Raw genomic sequence first — 22,307 nt, 5'->3', positions numbered from 1 at the left:
TTATTGTCCCAACCAAAGCCATTTTTTTTCTTCAGTTCTGAAGCCAGGGGAAATGAGGTGAAGAAGTTGTCTGTAGTAAGGGTGTGACCCTCTAGTGCAGTGGTCCCCAACCAACGGGCCATGGACCGGTCCTGGGCCGTGGGTCACTTTGGACCGGGCCCCGGTGGGCCGCACGGTTGAAAGAATAAAAAAACTTACTGTATTTGTGGTTAATTGATTAGCAGAGGCTTAAGCATATTTTATTTTTTAAAGTGACTGGATTCTCTCTGTTTACGACGGACTCTTGACGCATGTCAGATGCTAATGATCTCAGTCGACAAGTTAGCAAAATGAGTAAAAAACAAACATATTTGGAAAGTTTCCTTGCAACAGAAAAAATGCCCTGTGATAACACAGGAGCCTATGACCAAGAAGAAAAAGAAAGGTGCATGGACTTACAGCTACAGGTGATTACCACGCATGATGGCCCACTCTGCGGCAAGCGGCTCTTAATTTAGCGTTATGGTGAGTGAGTGAGTTATTCATGGACTTTAGATTTGTTCTGTAGTGCCTTGTTATGTTGCCGCATTTAAGGAGGGCACTGCTAATTTAGTTACATAAAAATGTGGCTTCACATTTATTGTTATATCTACAAAATACTCCAGTTTTTGTGCTGCTTGTATCATTCATAAGCATTACCATAGTGACCTCACCATATTAAAGCATTGTTGCTACCATTGTTATGGTGTTTGTGCTGCTAGTATAGGTACATTAAAAATACATAGTGGATTTGCATTTGTTTTGTAGCCTTTTATTAATCAGCCGCCGAACAGCCAAGCTCCGCGCCCCCACCGCGCAACCCACTGGGTTGCCGGTCCGCGAAAATTGTGGATTTGTATGAACTGGTCCGTGATGGAAAAAAGGTTGTCGACCACTGCTCTAGTGAATTGCACATCCCTAAGACACCGCGCATGTCCGGCTTTGTCTCCCGCTGTCCCCCCGGAGGCTTCTAAGTGTAGACTTCAAGTTTCGACATAGCGACCAGATTTTGATGGCGTATTTGCGTATCTGGGCATGTATTGATGAAAGAAGCAGTGGCCCCTGAAAGAGACCAGCTGCTCGTCGATGCACAACTCCCAGCCAAGGTTGAACATCCGTGGGAGTAGACAGTTCCACGTCCTCCAATGCTCCAGAATTGAGGACATCTTGTCTCATGATGACACTGTGGCCTCATGAACTTGTCATCGAATCGTAAGATGCGACTTATATTTATAAATCTTACGTGTGGCATTGTCTCTGCAGAAATGGGGGCTCCTGTCTATTTGTGCCAAAGGCTGATTGTTGCCTCGTGCTCCGATTTGTATACACCAGCCAGGATCAACAACCCTAGGTACGCCCGCAGGTCCTGTGTTTTCACTGGCAAATCCCATTATTGTTCAATGTGTCCTTAAAGGTTTGTTATTTGGACAATGCGCTGGATGATCTCTTCGTTAAAAAACCAATAGAACGCCGTCACGGTGCTGATCCTGGCTATGGCGTAGGTCGTTGCCCTGGACATTGGTATTGCAGGGGGGTTAAAATGTCATCGTGGGTCGGAGACCACACAATTTTCCCGTTTTTCGATTGCCAGTTGCCCTTGTACGCCATTGTTTACCTCTTCGCCCTCCTCGTCCTCCTCCGACTGGTCATCTTCTTCCTCTGGACAACAATCGGGGATAAAAGCCTTATTCATTCTCCGATGTCTCTCTCTCTCCATAGGTTCTCCCTTACTACAGACATGCCCCTCAGCAACACAGGCGGAAACAATGGCGGAAGTAATGGCGACACCAGGAAATAACTAAAAGCAGGAGACCCATTAATGTAAGTATATTAATATTTATTGAATGTCATAGTAATTCTAATGGTCTTATCAAATGTTCTATACTTTGGCAGAAATTGGCACATCTGCGTGTTTTAGTAAACGCTCGCTATTGTCACAGCACGCAGCTGCGGCAGCTCGAGGTTCTTCAACGTTTTTCTCCAACTGGGTTAACCGGATCCACCTCATATTTGCTCAGCAGAGTGTTTAAGGCCTTCATGATGTTAGAACACGCAGTTTGTGAGTTTTTGGGAATCACTGTGGGTGTGGCAACGCACTGTTCGCCAAGAAAACAACACACATTTTAAGGGCCTAAACATGCACGAAAACTCATGAAACTTGGCACATACATTTGGCCTGGCAAAATGAGCAATATTTTGTAGTGTTTTGTGCAATTTAAAAATGACTCACTAGCAACCCCTAAAAAATCTTTAATGAAGCTGCCCCAGTTGTACGGTTCAGCAAGATCTATGAAAATTTGGAGGTATATGAAGGAGCAAAAGACAAAAAAGTCTCTTGGAGCCATATGTAGGGTTGGGTACCGAAAGTCGGTACTAATACAGCACCAGATCTGACTTAAGCGGTAGGCCAGAAATTTCAGTCATTTTGGCCAGGGATTTCATGGTGGCCCCATGTGGGAAAAACAGATGGGGCTACGTTAAGACAAAGTTGATGTTCCAACACTTAAAGCAAATATTGATGACATTAAAGATCAAATAACAGCTGCAGTGCAATCAACAACACGGTGGACTGCAACATCCTGAGGTTTTGGGAGGAATTCTCATATCGGCTTGATGTTGTCCATGCTGCCAGTGTTGTTCATTCGGTCATGTCATCATCATTGCTTTTTTTCTTTTTTTTGTGTATGTGCGTGTGTGTGTGCGTGCGTGCATGCGTGCGTGTGTGTATTCGTTAGTTCACCAAAAACCTATTTAAAAAAAAATCCCATACCGTTCACCTAAACCGAACGCCGTTGTCAGGAGACCTGAGGAAGGACCAAAGAAAACAAAGGAAAGTGAAATCCAACACCGACCAGACACCACCCACAAGCTACAGATTTGTATTATTATTTTTTTTGTTTATTGTTTGAAATATCGCGTAATGACTTTGGTGTATTCTTTTTTTAATCAGCCTGTACTTTTAGCCAATTTTTGCAGGTGGGCTCAAGTTGGGCCTCATATGGGCCCTGGCTAAACCCCACATGGGCAACCCAGCTTTCTCCCATCTGGGGCCCACTCAAGCTGGGCTGAATTTGGTTTTTCTGATTGTACCCATAAGGGCTCATTTCACAGTGATGCCACACAGTTATTTTGTTACAAGCTTTAATAACAAGGAGACCAGTAATACAATCAATTACCTTCATATTAGTATTGGACGCCAAAGAACAACAAATGGTCAGTGTTCCCTCACTGTCAAATGGAATTATTCATTTTCCACCTCAATTGAACCTGGAGCCTAACCCTAACCCCTTTTTCAGGGCAGGGTCAGCTACGGCAAAAAGATAACTCCATATTTTTAAAAACGATACAGAATTTAATTATGGGAGCTAACAGTAGCACAACTTTGAACAGAATGCAGCCCTCTTCGCAATATCCACCACTTCTAAATGTCTTTCTTCAACAACATTTGGGACCAAAAACGGTGGTGCATACAAACCGGCACCCTGACTCGCAATCCCTGCCTAACTCCAATCTTAACTCCCATAATCCCCTTCTTCCTTTTCACTTGCCTAATCCCCATCCTATAGGGTCACCAACTGCTAATAAGACCAAGGCGGGGAAGGGGTATGTTTCTGAGTGACAATGTGGGACACACCTCAGCGATGCAGAGGCCCCTCCCCATGGGCAGACTCACTGATGGTGGTTTAACCATTACTAGCACATAAATCAGGGCTGCAGACCAATATTTTTTTTGTGAGGAGCTCTGCAGCCCCCAACTAAACATTTTAGGAACACAGGAAGAAAATTTAGGGGTGCACACGTACATTGACTTGCAAAGTAAACATACACATTTCACAGCATTTTCATTATATTACTGATAAATACTACGGTGTTTTTGATTAATATTTTCTGTACAAGTGCCTGCACATCATACACCATAAATATACATTTACATCTTAAATACTAAAATTGTCAAGGTAATGTTTAGACCAGAAGTGCAAACATTTTCACACTCTGCACGTTTGTGTGTATCAACAAAATAATGTGCAGTGGTGGCCTGTAGGTTTTGTTATGATTTCATATTAAGCAGTTATACTGTGCAGCTGTATTCATGGCTATGGTTCATACTCAAATCATTCAAACAAAGCAGTTATACTGTGCAGCTGTATTCATGGCTATGGTTCATACTCAAATCATTAAAACAAACTCATTAAATTTGAACACATTAATATTAATGCTTTAAAGGATAACAAAATTATTACGATATATACAATATGTACTGACATTCAGGCAATGCACCAGCTCAATTAGAATGTTTTGTTTACTTATTGCCATCCCCAAACGGTGCCACTGATCGTATGAAGACAAAGTTTGCCATTTGAATGTGACTTGGGATGCCGCATCACAAGTGAAGTGTTTACAAAGGTAACAGTGTCTTGAGATGTTGCTGTGTGTGCTCAGACCAGCTACGACTCATCTTTAGCACGCAGTTGTTGCCCGTGTATTATTGTACGGGCTAGCTGAAGATAGCAACTTGAGGCTAACAAACAATCACGTGTGATGGTCGCACTTTTTTGTTTTTTTGGGTCATCACAATATCCTAGTTATGCCGTTGTAGCTTCAATGAGAAAAGTATTTTGATTCAAAGTGTTAAGCAGAAGTGGGTCAACGATGAAAACTAAGGGGGTTCAGCGGCTCTGTGGTTTACAACAGTATGGCGTCCGTGAAGGGGACTTTTTGTGAGCGACTCACAGTCTGACTACCACGGAAAGTCCTTGGTTATGCCTTGTTGTTGTCATTGTTACAGCTGACAGTATCACGCCAAAATCTCATTAAAGTTTTATTATTATTACTCTTACTATTATTACTCTTACTACGATTACTATTTATTTACTATTTATTATTATTATTATTATTATTATTATGACAAGCACTGATTTTGCGGTACATGACTCCAGTTTGCGGGACGCGTGAATTGAGCTTGAAACGCTGTGCGTGCCTGCGCTGCGCAGGACGATTGGTCACCCTACCTTCCTATGTCCTTCCCTAACCCCAACCCTCCCCCTCTGTCTAACCCCCATAATCAAGTCCTTTCTCTTCCTTTGTCTAATCCCCTTCCTACGTCCTTTCCTAACCCCAACCCCCCTACTCCTATGGCTAATCCCAACCTCCCATCTCTTGGGCATCTCTCTAACCCTCATCCCCCTCCTTTCCTTGGTCTCCTAACCCTGTTTTTTTTCAGAATTTCAACCCCCCTCTCCCTGTGTCTAACCCTAAATCTTTTTCTTCTATATCTCTTTCTAACCTCAACCCCCATCCTCTCTCTCGGCTCCCAATTCTTGCTCACCTTCTAGTTCATATATATTCCGTTCCTGAGCCTGCCACACTTCCAAAACGCAGCCCTAGGCGTACAGTTGTGGTGCAGATTCACCAGGACTCAGAAAAACAATTAGTAAAATCACAAACTTCAAAATCAGAACCCCACACTAATGGTTCGGAAAGGTCAACTGACTCCTCTTTAAAAGGGCACCTAAATTCAGCAATGTAGTAATACCCTGTAGCGGTACAATCTATGATTCACCACTAGAGGGCGATATGGGAGAATAAAAAAAGATAGGTAAAGAACAACAACAACAAAATGTGGTTTCAGCTGACTTATTTTATCTGAACGCAACGACTTCACCTATGGTGACAAGACAGACTTACAGTAATGCAGTTTCATTGTGCCAAAATGCAAACTTTACATCATTATTAAATAGAGGAAATTGCCAGAATGAGCATCTGATACCATGTACCAAGAAGCTATCAATTGGTGTTGTTGATACTGCCTCTTCTGTGTCCAGTCCGGGTCCTCAGGGCTGCTGGGAACCACTGGTCCATCCACGCACTCAATGCAAGGTTCGCTACTAGACCTGGAGGTAGTAAACCAATCTTATTCATAGGTGATTCCAATCTTGCCCGAATTCCATCTTCTAGAAGCTCTCAGATACAGGTAGACAGACCAGGGAAGAGAGACGCTGCTATGCGAGATGCTGTGACGAGACCTACAGCGAGACCGGGAATACCCAACATGGCGGCACCCTGCTGCTAAGATAGAACTAGCTCTATTGTGCTAAACCAAATCCAAATTTAACCAGCATATAATATTTTTACAGCTGCGCGATGGAGGATCCTTCCTTCGAGAAACCTTCCAAGAAGAGAAAAAAATGACTCGGCGACGGACATGGACGATCTAACCACTACGGACGTTTCGGTCAGTATGCTGGACTCCATAAATAAAAAACTAGATGTCCTCTGCCTCATCTGCGAGGACGTTAAAGTCCGGGTCGCCACCCCCCCCCCCCCCCCCCCCCCCCGCCCTATCTATTTTTTTTTTAATGCACCACATACACTCAGCAACATGCTTGGGTGGCGGGTGGATCGGAGCGTGGGAATATCATTTCCATCGGCTCCGGTTCACCTGCTCCTAATTTTAATGCACCACACACACACACTTGTATATACACTGGGTGGGGTCACATTCACGGTTTAGGGGTAGAGTTCGCCAGTCCGCGAGCTGGCGGACTCAGTAACAGGGGTTAATTTTCACAAAGAACGCTGGGGTGACGACCGGGGCCTTCCCCCGCTGGGCCTGGGGTTCGGGGGTGTCTTCCACACGGCGGGGGGTGGGGTGGGCGCGGCTGCCCTCTCCGCTCCGCTGTCCGGCCCCTCTTCAGCGCCGGTGCCTGGGTGCGGGTGGTCCCCGGGGGCTGGGGGTCGGGGGTTGGGGGGCTGCCGGTTGGTCGGGGTGGGGTCGGGGGGGGGGCGGCTTTGTTGGGGGGGGGGGTGGTGGGGGTTGCGGGGTGGAAACTCAGACACAATCTGTTTCCTCCTCAGGTTATTGAATCGGTGGAGGCTGGTGTCTGCGGATCTCACGCGGCTTCGTCTGTCCTTCCTTCCTTTTCTCGGTCTCTCCTTTGGTCTCTTGAGGCCTCCCTGATTTTATGTTTTTTGGATTTGTTGGGGTCTGGATGTTTCTTGGGCTGGGGAGGAGTTCTGGTGGGGGGTGTCTGGTCGGTGCTGGATTTCACCTTCCTTGGTTTTCTTCGGTCCCCTCGGGTCTCCTGGTGTTCGATTTAGGTGAACGGTATGAGATTTTTATTTCTAATAGGTTTTCTGGTGAGCTAACAAATACACACACGCACGCACGCACGCACGCACGCACGCACATACACATACTCACCCACACACACAAAAAAAAAATAAAAAAATAAATATATATATATATATATATATATGTATATATATATATATATATATATATATATATATATATGTATATATTAAAAAAAAAAAAAAAAGTAAAAAAAAGAAGAAAAAAAAAAAGAAAAGAGCAATGATGATGACATTTCCGAATGAACAATACTGAGCTCTTACGAAAAAAAAAAAAAAGAAGAAGAAAAAAAAAAAAAAAAGAATTAAAGGTGAGTTTGGAATTCGTCGGCCAACAGGACCTCCCACGAGATAATGCCGAGTTACGCCCTTCACTCGTGGCTGTTTCAGCCGAGTTGGAAACGATTAAGAAGGATAATAAAACGCTGAAAGAACCGGTTTTGGATGTCCAATCCCATAGCATGCGGGAGAATTTAATATTCTCAGGTATATCCGAGAATACCTCTGACAATCCAGAGGCCGAGATAAGGAAAATTATGACGACGTCGTTAAAAATTCCTCAGGAGACGGTAAATAATATCTCTTTTCACCGGGTACATCGGCTTGGAGCCCGTAGGGGCAACAAACCCCGTCCTATTATCGCTAATTTTGAGCATTTTAAACAGAAATAATTTGTTAAAAGTAAAGGACGGGAGCCTAAAGGGACCTCTTTCGGAATGAATGGCCAAATCCCGAGAGAGATTAATGAGCGGCGAAAGGTACTGTTTCCTATAATGAGACAAAATAGGCAGGAGGGTAAACGGACTACGATAGTCGTTGATAAGCTATACATCGATGGCCAACTATTCCGAAATCCCAACTCCACTCCCTGGCTGTTCTATTTGGCATTGGTGGAACTAAACTTTGTTTGATTATTAGATGTATACATATACTGTATATGTGGTTATAAAACCTAAAATATGAATACTGATTATGTTTAGGCTATATTACAAATATAATATTTACATAACTATATCTAAAATATATTTAAACAAAAAATCTCGCTTAGGTTACCAGTTACTGGTGTATTGTTATATGTTTAATCCCCGCTAATTTCCTTCACTTTCCCCTCCCTCCCCGTTTTTTCACTGTTAAATTTACTTACACGTTACCTCATATTTTACACAAATTACATAAATCACCTAACCACTTTGATTCTATCTAATAACATGCCAATATTAACAAATAGCCAATACAGATATATACACAGGACTGAGTCTATATTGTTTGTATGCACAAATTATTTTTGGTTTCCTGGAATGTTTGTGGCGCTCGCTCACAGGCAAAAAGAATAAACATTTTAGACCATCTCTTAAAATTAAAAGCAGATATTTGTCTCCTTCAAGAAACCCACCTACAAAAATCTGAAAAGAGAAAAATTACTTATTGTTAAGAATTTTAGTCATGTGTACTCTGCCCCTTATAACAGTAGACAAAGAGGAGTCTGCATAAGAATGTATTCTTTACTCTAAATAATACAGTAACAGACCCAGAGGGCAGATACATTATTATTCAGGTGATTATATTTAATAAAATATATACATTTGGTAATTTATATGCCCCTAATAATGATGATCCAGCCTTTTTTCTATGAATTTTTCTCTTAGCTGTTTGAGTTAGCAGCGAACTCTACTATTATTATTGGAAGAGACTTTAACACAGTCTTAAAACCATTAATAGATCGTTCTAATTATACAACATGTATAAGGCGATTACAATCTACTAAAATAATAGGGGAACATATGGATGATTTTGGCCTCGTCGACAGCTGGAGACTTAAAAACCCAACTATAAGAAGGAATTTACCTTATTTTCCGCTGTGCAGCGGTCTTTTTCAAGAATTTGTTTTTTTCTTACAAATAACTCTATTGCTGATAAAATTGGTACAAAAATAGATCCTATTATTATTAGCGACCATGCACCAGTCTCCCTTACCCTACAAATTGATTATACCTTTAAACCACACCCGACATGGCGTTTTAACATCTCACTGCTAAATGACGCACAGTTTGACAAAATTATAAGAAGAAAGTGGGCAGACTTTTTGGAAATAAATGACTCTCCAGACTTATCGCCATCTCTACTCTGGGAAGCTGGGAAACCTGTAGGAAACTATTTAAGAAGGATAATAAAACGCTGATGTCCAATCCCGTAGCATGCGGGAGAATTTAATATTCTCAGGTATATCCGAGAATACCTCTGACAATCCAGAGGCCGAGATAAAAAAAATAATGACGACTTCGTTAAAAAGAGAGATGTATCAATATATGATGAAGAAAATGGGACTCTCAGACTCTGACATTTGTCTCCAGTGTTTACAAAACACTACAGACACTTATTTTCATGCTTTATGGTTATGCACTTCGGTTATGTATTTCTGTCTTAGAAAAACTTTCCGCTATCTTGGACTGTAGGATACTTTTATCTCCAAACTTGTGTTTGCTAGGTGACATAACAACAACTGACTTACCACGTAAACAATTTCAATCTACACTTGTAGCCCTTACTATCGCGAAAAAAACAATTCTTGTTAACTGGAAAAATAAACAAACTCTGAATATCGACCAATGGTCTAACCTCCTCATAAATCACATTTTAATGGAAAAAATATTTGCCTCGAATAAAAACCAAATATTAAAATTTAGAGAAACATGGTCTACGTATATAGAATCTTTTAATCTAAATCTGGTTACTTAATTCTGCCTGTTAGCAAGAGGCCACCACATCGCGATAATTTACTTTGCTGTTTCTGTATTTGGCAATTTGTAACTAATGGTTGTGTTTTTATATTCAGGAACCCAGTTGCTGCCAGCAGGGTCGAGCAGACTACATCAAATGACACCTTACAGTCACCAACTTCTCAAGATTCACTTCCAATGGGCACTAAGGGTTAATATTCTGAATCACTGCATACCAGTGGGTTAACTCTATAGTTATACTCTGGGGGGAGCGAGGGGCTGTGGGCCGGTGGGGTGCCTGGTGGGCCTGCCGTGCCCTGTCCTGCTGCGTTGGGTTGGGGGCGCGGGCCGTGTTGGGATGGGGGGGGGGGGGGCGCTCCTGGCTCCTGGGTTTGCTCTCCGGCCGGTGGCCCCTGCGGGGCCCGGGGCTTGTCCCTTGGCGCTGCCGTGGCCTGGGGGGCCCTGGGGGGCTGTGCTTGCTCTGTCCTGGCCGGGGTCGATGGCTCCCCTCTTTGGTGGGGGTTTTCATGCATGCCAGATCCACCACACAAGCATCTATCGAAATTCAAACACAATCTGCTTCTTCCTCTGGTGGTTGAATCGGTGGAAGCTGATGTCTGTGGATTTCACTGTGCTTCATCTGTATTTCCTTCCTTTCCTCAGTCTCTCCTTTGGTCTCTTGAGGTCTCCCTAATTTGTTGGAATTGAGATGTTTCTGGGGTTGGTGAAAGAAATCCGGTGGGTAGTAGGTAATGTCTGGTTGGTGCTGGATTTCACTTTCCTTTCTTTTCTTTGATCCTTGCTCGGGTCTCCTGACAACCTCACGACTATAGCTAGATTCTGAAGTATTCGGTTTAGGTGAATGGTATGGGATTTTTAAAGGAAATTTGCTATAGGTTTTTCTTTAAATTATCTGTCATTGTTTTTCTTTAAATTATCTGTCATTGTTTTTCTTTTGGACGTTTTATTTATCATAAGTACTAATGGTATCGTCACTTGGTACTGGTATCGGTGAGTACTGAAGATTTGAGTATTGATATCAGTCTCAAAAAAGTGGTATTGAACATCCTTAAATAAAACTCTGATTGCAAACTAGCTAGATGACAAATCATCACTTTCCGTATGTCTTTACTTTCTTCATGTAGAGGTTGAGCCTCAAAAATAGCTGATGCATCTAAAGGTGATTACCCTAAGAACATTTTGAACAACATACAGCTAATCTTTTTTGGTCATTTGAAGAAGAATGCCACCACCCCCTTAACAAAACATACACACAGGTCACACAAAAACTGAAAAAACAGCAAAATGTACACAAACAAATACTTCCTGTGTTTAACTGTGGCATTAGACGTGAAATTACTTAGAGAGCACAGGTACTTAACACTGAAAGGACAGAAATCACCTCCCCAGGGACCTTTTATGGTGTGTGTGTGTGTGTGTGTGGGTGTGTGTGTGGGGGGGTGTGTGTGTGTGTGTGTGCGTGCGTGCGTGCGTGCGTGCGTGGGCGTGCGTGTGCGTGTGTGTGTGTTGAAAGGAGATAGTAACCATTGTCAGCAGCCACGCTTTCTGATTTCTTAGTGTGACTTAAGCCTTAGGCAGTGTGTTAACAACTCTGGCCTCCCTGTGTTGATTTAATGTGGGGAATTGGCTGCTGCTGCATTGAATCAGACTTGCGCCCATATTGTTCAGCTGGAGGGGATTACACGTTTAGCAGCGAGTGATCTGGCTTCAGTTATAGCACCAGTCTTATCAGCCACTGGGAGCCCAGTCACTGCCTCATTCACAACCCTCCAATACACCTTAATTGGATTTCTTTTTAGAGACAGAGAGGCTCAGACAGCTCATGGCATTCAATTTACCACCTCTCGTGTCAACGTTTAGATCCCTCAACCATTTCTTCTCTTACAGAAAAAGAGGCATCTTCACGTTACAAAAGGAAACTTGCAAAACCCAAATTTATCACTGTTCCCTCACACACTCTTCTACCAGCACCACCCTCTTAACCATGTCAGTTATTATATCATTTCAATGAATGCTTGCTAGAAAATGGGCTTATCTCAGCGGCAAAATATCTATTTCTTTCAGGCACTGATTTAGTGTTTAAAGCCCACGGCGAGGACAGGCAGACTGTCAAGCTTTGTGCAGCAGTAAAGCAATGATGTTATCTGTTTCAAGCTAAAATACTGATAAATGGAGAGATGAGGGGAAAGAATGAGAGAAAGAGGGTGGGATGAAAATCTAAGGCAACAGCAGAGTGGGAAGAAAGAGACAATGTAATATAAAAATAATATTAAATCGGGAAAGGACAAGGGACGGAGGAATGGAAATGAATTTGAAAATGAAAAACACAACCAGCTCCACCAGCAGGAGACAATAACAATGATGTATGAAATCACAATAAGTGACACAAAGAGAAACAACTGCAGCAGCAAACTAGACACTGTATGCATCAGTTAGTATTCAATTTCACATCAACTTCATTTTTTTTGCACTTCATGACAAAAAGAATTAACCTGATGTGTAATGGTATTTTTCAACACTAAGCATCGCCCAAACATTAAATTTGTGAGTCAAATAGGGAATATAGGGGTAACCCGCTTATGGCTCAGAAGCTGCATATGGCTCTTTCCCAGAGTGGGTCGCACAACACATCCAGACAGTCACATTTTAATTCTGTCAGAGATTTTCCATTTAGGGAGATATTTTAAAGAGCGTCTCAAACGGACAAAAAAGGCCTTTCATGTGACTTCATTCCAAAGTGAAACAGTAAGGGCTAGTCAGGAATAGGGAACCCTGGTCCTCGAGAACCACTGTCCTGCCTGTTTTCTATGTCTCTCTCCTCAAACACAGCTGACTTAACTGATCAGCTAATCAGCAAGCTCTGTAGAAGCCTGATAACGATCTTGTTCATCAATCAGGTGTGTTGATGAAGGGAGACATGGAAAACAGTCAGGACAGTGGCTCTCGAGAACCACGGTTCCCTATTCCTGATTAGCCCTTACTGTTTCACTTTGGAATGAAGTCACATGAAAGGCCTTTTTTGTCCGTTTGAGACGCTCTTTAAAATATCTCCCTAAATGGAAAATGGCTCTTGAGGACTAGGGTTCCCTACCCCTGGGCTAGTGCATTTAGTGTACAGTAAATTTTGTAGAGTAAATTTTACTTTAAAAAGACAATATTCTGTCCCACTCTAAACAGAGTAAACTTTTACACTTGGAATAAAATACTAAAATCAACAACAACAATGTGCTCAAGGGTTGAGGGATGATCCTACAACCTTCAGCATGGAAGACAGCCACTCTACTACTTGAGCTATGCTAGACTTATTGTTAACTAACATATTTAAAGTACCACTGATTGTCACACCCACCCACCTAAGTGGGGCGAAATTCTTTCTCCGCCTTTGACCCATCCCCCGAGGGAGCGGTGAGCAGAAGCAGGAGCCGCGCTCGCCGGCCGTGGCTCAGGGTGTAGAGACGGTCGTTCAGCAACCAGAAGGTAGTCTGTCCAATTCCCGCTCTCCCCAAGTCATGTGTTGTTGTGTCCTTGGGCAAGGCACTTCACACACATTGCCTCCAGTGCTAAGTAGCTTAATGTGTGAATGTGTGAGCGCATGAAAAATGCAACCACTGTGGAGCGTCTTTGAGTAACTGATTCGATAGAAAAGCGCTAAATATAAATAATTTGGTGATCAAACCCCCCAATTCCAACCCTTAATGATAAGTGTGAAGCAGGGAGGTAAAATGTTCCCATTTTTATAGTATTTGGTATGACCCAGCCAGGGACTGAACCCACAACATCCCAGTCTCAGAGCGGACACTCTACCACTCGTTCACTGACCTGGTAAATATTGCTGATATATCCCAAAGGAGACCAAAAATGGAGGTCTACGAGGATTCTACCTGACATCTGCGATATATTGATTGAGTAGGAGTGGCATGGGTCAGTGGTTAGGTCTCCTAACCTGAAGGTTCTGTGATTGATCCCAAATTGTTGTTTGTTTATTTTTTCGGGGGGTATTTTACTCTCTTCCGAGTATAAAGTTATACTCTGTTTTTTCAGAGTAAAATTTACTCTACAACATTTACTGTGTAGCCGAGACAGCAATACCTCTCTGATGCCAGTCTGAGATTGCTGATGCCATGCGCCACTTCCACTTATGCAGTGGCATTTGACTGGCATCTGTGGCATCTATGTTGCAGATGCCAGTCAAATGCCTCAGCCGAGGCACCTGCCTTTGCCTTTCCTCTTTCCTTCGCCTTTCCTCTTTCCTTCGGGAGGTGTCGTCGACTTGATGCCACTGCCATTACTCATTCCACAACATTGTACGTGTTTATAAATGGCTTCTTTTTGTTTATTTGTGTTTATGAACAACTAGTTTTTTTTGTTAAAGGAATACAAGACCAGCTATTCTGTGAAATGGTTAATTTAAACTCTTCCCTGAGAAAATGGTCAATTTATGTTGGGCGATTATGATTTTATAGCACTTTTTATGAATATTTTTGCATTAAGAACAGTATCGGCCATTTTGGACAGTCACGTGATCATCGCATATATGACATGGCCGCTAATGACAACATAGCCATTCACAAGGAATTATTGTGTCCCACGGCGGACATCAAAAGTGGAATTACGCCCTATAGCAAGGAAGCACTTCTTCAAAGGCAGAACTGCCACGGAGGACTCGCCAAAGATTTGTATCCAGCTGAAAGCCAAGATTAAACTGGCCGGCCAGCTCAGCTGAGTCGAAAGTTGGGGACCGTCTCCAAGTCAATTGTTACAGAGGCTCAAATTACCAGTCAAGTCACCATTGACATTGTTCACTCTGGAAATGTAATTTGTGGACAGTCGGAATGACATGAAACCTGACATGCTGAGGATTATACTTTGATCAGAATTGACCTGAGGTGTTGCGCTTACTGTGTCCTGGCAGGGGTCGACGGCTCCCCTCTTTGGTGGAGATTTTCATGCATGCCAGATCCACCACACCAGCATCTATCGAAACTCAGACACAATCTGCTTCTTCCTCTGGTCGTTGAATCGGTGGAGGCTGGTGTCTGTGGATCTCACTCTGCTTCGTCTGTCCTTCCTTCCTTTCCTCAGTCTCTCCTTTGGTCTCTTGAGGTCTCCCTGATTTGTTGGAATTTAGATGTTTCTGGGGTTGGTGAAGGACTCTGGTTGGTGGCCCGGTGGGTGGTGTGTGGTGTCTGGTCGGTGCTGGATTTCACTTTCCTTTGGTCCTTCCACTGGTCTCCTGGCGGCATTGGTTCTAACCAAGAGTAAACAAGAACACAAAACACCCAAACCAAAAACCCAAATCATGACACATTGGAGGCAGCTGAAAACACACAGACATTATTTGTCTAACCTGTTTGGGTTCACCACGTTTGACCACCGGAAATACTCAAGCCGGTGTAAACAAATATGACCCTTGCAGCAAAGAACCACACTTCTGGAGTTAGGAGGAAACCGGCTACTTTATTTAGCGCGGTGAGTAACATAAATATGTTTTTTATTGAACGTAGTAAGCTAAAAGCGGAACTGATGTTATTTATGTAATTATATTGTCCGTGCATCGCGGTCCAAACGGGATTTTCCAATCAAGCACAAATGACATGTAAACAAGAGTAACTCGGTCCGCTCCGCAACGTGTTACCTCGATTGTTTCAGAAACCAGAATTCTGACCTTAACCCATGCATGCATGTAAACATAGTCGGAATATTGTTAATATTCTGGTTTTGAAAGAAATGTATTTACTGCATGTAAACATGACCATTGACTTCCAAGTGGGCTTGCCCATACCTCTACTGACCGGAGCTGTGACCAAGTGTTTGATGTCAGTTGTGACAATAATCTCTAAACCCGTTTGTGGACTCCGATTGTGACAGATGCCCTCAAAAATGATGGAATTCTTTACGACCTTTTTTGCCAGTGGTATTCCTGAGGCGGCTGAAGTGGAATGGAGGCAAAAACTCAGAGGTGGAAGGAGGAAGAGGAAGATCGATGGATGGTTTTGTACATAGTGTATATTAGATAATATATGTACAACACAAAATGAGATGATTCAAATAAGGCTTATTGCGCGAGCAAATTTGCTTGTCCAACTTTCAGGCAAGTCAAGTTTATTTATATAGCCTTTAATCACACAAGTGTCTCAAAGTGCTTCACATGCCCACAGTTGACAAATATTAACGGCATCCCCTGATTGAACCACAAGCAGGCAAGGAAAAACTAATAATAAAAAAAAACCTCAGGGAAAAAATGAGAAACATTGAGAAGGGACCGCAAATGTGGTAATCCTACTTTCAGGTTGACCAGGATGCAATGGATGCCAAATGGGCAACAATTTACATAGTTTATGATACAACACAATATTAACTAGAATAGTGCCAAAGTCCATTTAAGATGTTGAAGCACTGCAAGAAGATGTCGTCAGGAAAGTGGGTCCTCATCCAAGCCCAGCCCGGTAAGTCGGGGCAGCTATATCCATGGTGGCAACTTCGAGTCTGAGTAACAGTGCCACCATACGACAAATTAACCAGAAATAAATAAAAGGGGAAATGACGATTTTGTCAAATACACACCTATGTATGAAATGTTCCAGAAGAAGAAGCAATTGCAAATTTGGTGGAAAAAGAGTGCCTTTCAGCAAACGCATAAAATAGTGTATATCTCCATATGTCAAAACAATGTTTTTAATCAATGCCCTAAATACTGTATGTGCTGTCTTTTTAGTCTTGGCATGGGTTGCATGTCCTGTTTATTCTCGTCCATTTCAATTGAGACTGAACTGGGTTCAACAACTTCAATCAATACAAGTCTAATTTACACTTGTATTTAAAATATTGTTCTATTCCTGCACACAAGCTCACTAAGTTATTTTGATATTGGCTCAAAGAAATCCAATCCATCTGGCCTAGGCGGTCGAGGATCAGATGGGTAAAATCCCGTTCAGAGAATCCGGCAGAGGAAGTGATTTTAATTAAAGATAAGTGGTTCAGAAAGCTATACTGCACATGTTAATCTGAATCCAATAAAATGGTTGTAGCAGCTAGGAGGGCTTTGCAAAGCACAGGCTCTATTGAAGAACTGCATTTTATTTAGCTGGGAATCGATGCAGATCGACACCACTTAACATGCAAATAATGTTCAGGTAGGCTAATGGCTTCCTGGTGATTGTGCACCATCAACAACTTAACTCATTTTCACTGACTACCCCTTCACACACTTTTAACCTGTTGTATAACTTTCTATCATCTATTGCCTCAATCTTCCTAAGGTTTTGAAGAAAAAAGAAAAACATCACCCAATGCTCCACTGCCTACTCCTTTTACATATCATAAATTTAAAATATTCTAGATATTTGGCCATTTAAAGAAATGAGAAATTCTGAGATTATTGATCACTCAATAAACAAGCACTGATAACAACAAAATGTGAATAAAGCCAATATAACCCCTTGCTGATGTGTGTGTGCTAGCTAGAGGCACTTTATTGGAGATTCTGTGGATCAATAAAGTGTATTTGTGGGTCAGCCTGTAGCTATCCTTCCAATTACACATTTCAAACAGTGAGGCCAAGCGCGTCACTTTATAAATGCCCTATTGGATAAACTCAAAGAAGCATCAGTGTGCACGCACACATAAATAGATAGAGCTTTACAAGCTAAGCATTCTTGAATTGATTTGTTAAACATTGCTGTGAGCCTGGGAACTCTCTGCAACTTTGTAATTACTGTGAAAGCTGACACTGTATGTGTTGTGATTGTGCGAGTGTCTAGGAGGTGTGCCCAATGAAGCCACTATGCGATTGTGTTGTGAACAATTCACAGATTATTTTAAAATAAATTATTTGATTAGATTATCTGAAATCACTACATATAGTAGTTTACAGCAAACCAACTCTCCTCTTACCTCTCCTTTTATATTTAACATTCAAAACTGGCAGATGCCGACTCAGATGTTTGGCAGAAGAAAATCTTAATTAGGGTTGGGAATTGATAGGATTTTAACTATTACATTTCCATTTTCGATTCTGCTTAATGATTCATTTCTTTAACAATTCTCTTCTTGATACTTTTTTGGGGGAAAAAATTATAATAAAGAGATAGATTACCATCCACATTGTTATTTCTTAATTGTATTTGTAAACAGGATACATGTTTAAAAGTAACATGACCTTACAAACCCAACAGTAAGGTCTTAAAAAGTCCACTTCTTAGGACTCCTCAATGGGGTGGCATGGGGTCCCCGGAATTTTTGTTGTTGTTGAAAATTGTTGTGCAACATGCGTGGTGTCGTCATCCTCAAAAGTGGAATTGATCGCAAAAACGGCAAACGATGCATATCATATGTTATGGGGGGGCGCTCAGATTTCTTAGACCATATATAAAAAAAATAAAAATACATCGGTCACATTACCTCAGAGATTGTATTTTGTGCCATCCCATGTGGAAATGTGTGTTAGTATATTTGGATATTTGTAACCGATAATTTGTAATTTTAAGGAATGGAAAATTCCTTGACTCCTTTAAAATTAAACTATAACGAGAGTTGCGAGCAGCTATAGGGCCCTCACAACCCTGGCCACGTTGGGGTACTTGCATGATGGGGTCCTATTACATAGGATAAGGACCCCAAAAAATTTAATGTTTTTGCCAAGCCTTGTGTGTGCAAAGATTCATTAAAAGGCCAATAATCGTACACAATTCCCAAAATAAAATAAAAATGGCGGACTTATTTTATTTTTTTAAAGAGCTCAGTATTGTTCATTCGGTAATGTCATCATCATTGCTCTTTTTTTTTTCTTTTTTTTTTGTATGTGTGTATGAGTATGTGTATGTGTGTGCGTGCGTGTGTGCGTGCGTGTGTGTATTTGTTAGCTCACCAAAAACCTATTAGAATAAATCCCATACCGTTCACCTAAACCGAATACCGCCGTCAGGAGACCCGAGGGGACCAAAGAAAACAAAGGAAAGTGAAATCCAGCACCAACCAGACACCACCCACCGGGCCACCCACCAGAATTCTTCCCCAACCCCAGAAACATCTAAATTCCAACAAATCCAAAAAAATCAGGGAGACCTCAAGAGACCAAAGGAGAGACTGAGGAAAGGAAGGAAGGACAGACGAAGCCGAGTGAGATCCACAGACACCAGCCTCCACCGATTCAATGACCTGAGGAGGAAGCCGACTGTGTCTGAGTTTCGATAGAAGCTGGTGTGGTGGATCTGGCATGCATGAAAATCTCCACCAAAGAGGGGAGCCGTCGACCCCTGCCAGGACAGAGCAAGCGCAACACCTCAGGGCCCCCCAGGCCGCGGCAGCGCCAAAGGACGACCCCTGGGCCCCGCCAGGGCCACCGGCCGGAGAGCAAACCCAGGAGCAGGAGCGCCCCCCACCCCAACACGGCCCGCGCCCCCGACCCAACGCAGCAGGACGGGGCACTGCAGGCCCGCCAGGCACCCCACCGGTGCACAACCCCCGCACCCCCAGCGACTCCCAGGCATGCCACTGAGTGTATGTGGTGCATTAAAAAAAAACATAGGGGGGGGGGGGCGTCGGGGACACGGACAGGGGACCGCAGCCCTGCTCTATACCGCGGTCCCCAACCGATGGCACCCCCACAAGCCCCTCCCCCCCAGTTGTGTGGTGCATTAAAATTGGAGGGGAGTTGTAGGGTGAAGACGGTGTTTCCACCCTACCCCACCCCCCCAAAGTGTGTTATGTGCCCTATATGTCTATAAAAGTGTATTGTGCCAACCTAGTGTAGTGAGTTAAGAGGAGCGACCAGCGGGGCCCCCCCCAACCGGGCGGGGGCAGGAGGCGCACCCGCCCACCAAGCCCCCACCCACCCCGGCGGGCATATGGGACCAGCCCGGCGGGGCGATAGGGCTCGCCCCCCGGATACTGGGGCCCGCCCGAGGCGCCAGGACGCCCACCGGAGCGGGGCGGGCACAACACCAGACCACAGCCACCCCCGCCGGCCCCCGGAGCACCGAGACCCGGGCCATGGATGGAGCCCCCGGCCCAGGGGAGGGGAAGGAAGGAGTACCGGGGAGGGGGGAAGGAGACGACAAGAAGGGCAGGGGGCAGCGGCAGGGCCGCAGAGAGAGGGGGAGAGGAGGAGGAAGGGTGACGAGGGAGAAGGGACAGGGAGGCGGAGGACGGGCAGGGAGAGGCGAGGAGGGAGAGGCAGCAAGGGGGAAGAAGGGGGAGGGGAGATGGAACCACGGGGCACCCCGGCGGCCCACAGGCCCCGAACCGTGTCTCCGGGCCCAGAGGGACGGACCGCGCCGGAGCGGCGCCGCCCCGGACACCAGGGAGAGCCCTGCAACGCAGCACCCCCCAAGAGACCCAGGGAACGGCCAAGACGCAGCCGCCACCCAGCAGCCAACAGAGGGGCAGACCCGCCCACGCCCAGCCAGGGGGGGACAGCACCTGTAGAATTAACCTACTGGCATGCCGTGAATCCGAATATTAACCCTTAGTGCCCATTGGAGGCGAATCTGCTCGATCCTGTTGGCAGCAGCTGGGTTCCTGACTATAAAAACACAACCATTAGTTACAAATTGCCAAATACAGAAACATCAATGTAAGTTATCAGGCTGCTAACAGGCAGAATTAAGTAACCAGGTTTAGGTTTAAAAATTCTATATACGTAGACCATGTTTCTTTAAATTTTGACATTTGGTTTTTATTTGAGGCAGATATTTTTTCCATTAAAATGTGATTTATGAGGAGGTTAGACCATTGGTCGATATTCAGAGTTTGTTTATTTTTCCAGTTAACAAGAATTGTTTTTTTTGCGATAGTAAGGGCTACAAGTATAGATTGAAATTGCTTATGTGGTAAGTCAGTTGTTGTTAAGTCACCTAGCAAACACAAGTTTGGAGAGAACGGTATCCTACAGTCCAAGACAGCGGAAAGTTTTTCTAAGACTTGAGTCCAGAAACACATAACCGGAGTACATAACCATAAAGCATGAAAATAAGTGTCTGTAGTGTTTTGTAAACACTGGAGACAAATGTCGGAGTCTGAGAGTCCCATTTTCTTCATCATATATTGAGTAATGTATGTTCTGTGAATAATTTTATATTGGATAGGTTGTAAATTTGTGTGTTTTGTCATTTTAAAAACGTTTTCACAAACTTGAATCCAAAAGTCAGATTCCGGAGCTATAGACAAGTCTGTTCCCCATTTTGAGATGGGTAAAGACGTTTTATCAGTATATGAAAGTAACATATATTTTTGAGAGTTTTTTTGTTGTTGTCGGAGAAAGCTTGGTAATATCTTTAGCTAAAACAGGCGGTTGGAGCGTACCCTGAAGTGTTGGAATTTGTTTCTTTATCATACTCTTAACTTGCAGATAATGTAAAAAATTTCAGTTTTTTATTTTTGGAGCAAGGATGTATATGATATAAACATATTATCTGAGAAGAGATGGTGGAGATGTGTAATTCCTTTCTGCTCCCACACACCTAAATAAAACGATTGATTGTTAAGTTGAAAGTCGGGGTTATGCCATAGGGGAGAAAGCCCACAGGGCTCCACTTGGCTTTTTGTCATTTCGAGTGCCTTCCACCAGGCAGTCAGGGTGGCAGAAATCATTGGGTTTTTAAAATAATTATGTCGCTTAATCGATGTTGTAATAAAGAGTAAATCTAGAAGTCTGAGATTATTACAATCCTTCTGTTCTAGTTCCAGCCAACAGTTAGTATCTCTGTTGGGTTGTGCCCATAAAATGATATATTGTAGCTGGTTAGCTATATAGTAGTGCATAAAATTTGGTGCCTCTAGACCTCCATAGGGTTTATTTTTCTGAAGAGTAGATAGACTAATCTTTGCTTTTCTTTTATTCCAGTAAAATTTTGTAACGGCTGAGTCCAACAACTGGAACCAGTTAGCCGTAGGTTTAAATGGAATCATTGAGAAAAAATAGTTTATTTTGGGTAAAGCTTTCATTTTAATAGTGGCTATTCGTCCTATTAGAGAAATAGGAAGATTATTCCAGCGCTCCAAGTCACTATAAATGCTATCCAGAAGTGGAGTAAAGTTTAAATGAATTAAATCAGTTAATTTAGGTGAGAATTTTATGCCTAAGTATTTTAAATTACCTATAGGAAATGAGTAGTGTGGGTCCTGGCTTGCAGGGTTCCATGAATTTTCTTGAAAATGGTTTTGAGAGCAGACTGAAGACAGGGGCTGTGTTTCTTGATCTGACAGCCGCCTATGAAACGGTCTGGCACAAAGGCCTTCTCCTGAAACTTACAAAGGCGATCCCTGCCTGGGCAACAGTAATTATAAAACCCTGCTGACCAACCAAAGTCCACCACGGTCAGAACACAAGCGCATTGGTTAACTCAGAAAAACGGACTACCGCAAGACTCAGTTCTAGCCCCACTCTTTTTAAGCTCTATACAAACGACCTGCCCACTACAA

General features: G+C 43.2%; 1 pseudogene; it reads right to left on the bottom strand.

The window, feature by feature from the left end:
• Positions 1-1,001: 1,001 nt before the first annotated feature.
• On the bottom strand, positions 1,002-1,626 carry LOC147167828 (uncharacterized; annotated as a pseudogene).
• Positions 1,627-22,307: the final 20,681 nt, after the last annotated feature.

This window comes from Leptonotus elevatus, chromosome 9 (assembly GCF_054856555.1).
Source record: "Leptonotus elevatus isolate MCC_2025b chromosome 9, RoL_Lele_1.0, whole genome shotgun sequence".
Lineage (NCBI taxonomy): Eukaryota > Metazoa > Chordata > Actinopteri > Syngnathiformes > Syngnathidae > Leptonotus > Leptonotus elevatus.
The sequence above is the reverse complement of the archived record's forward strand: the minus strand, read 5'-3'. Positions and strand labels throughout refer to the sequence as shown.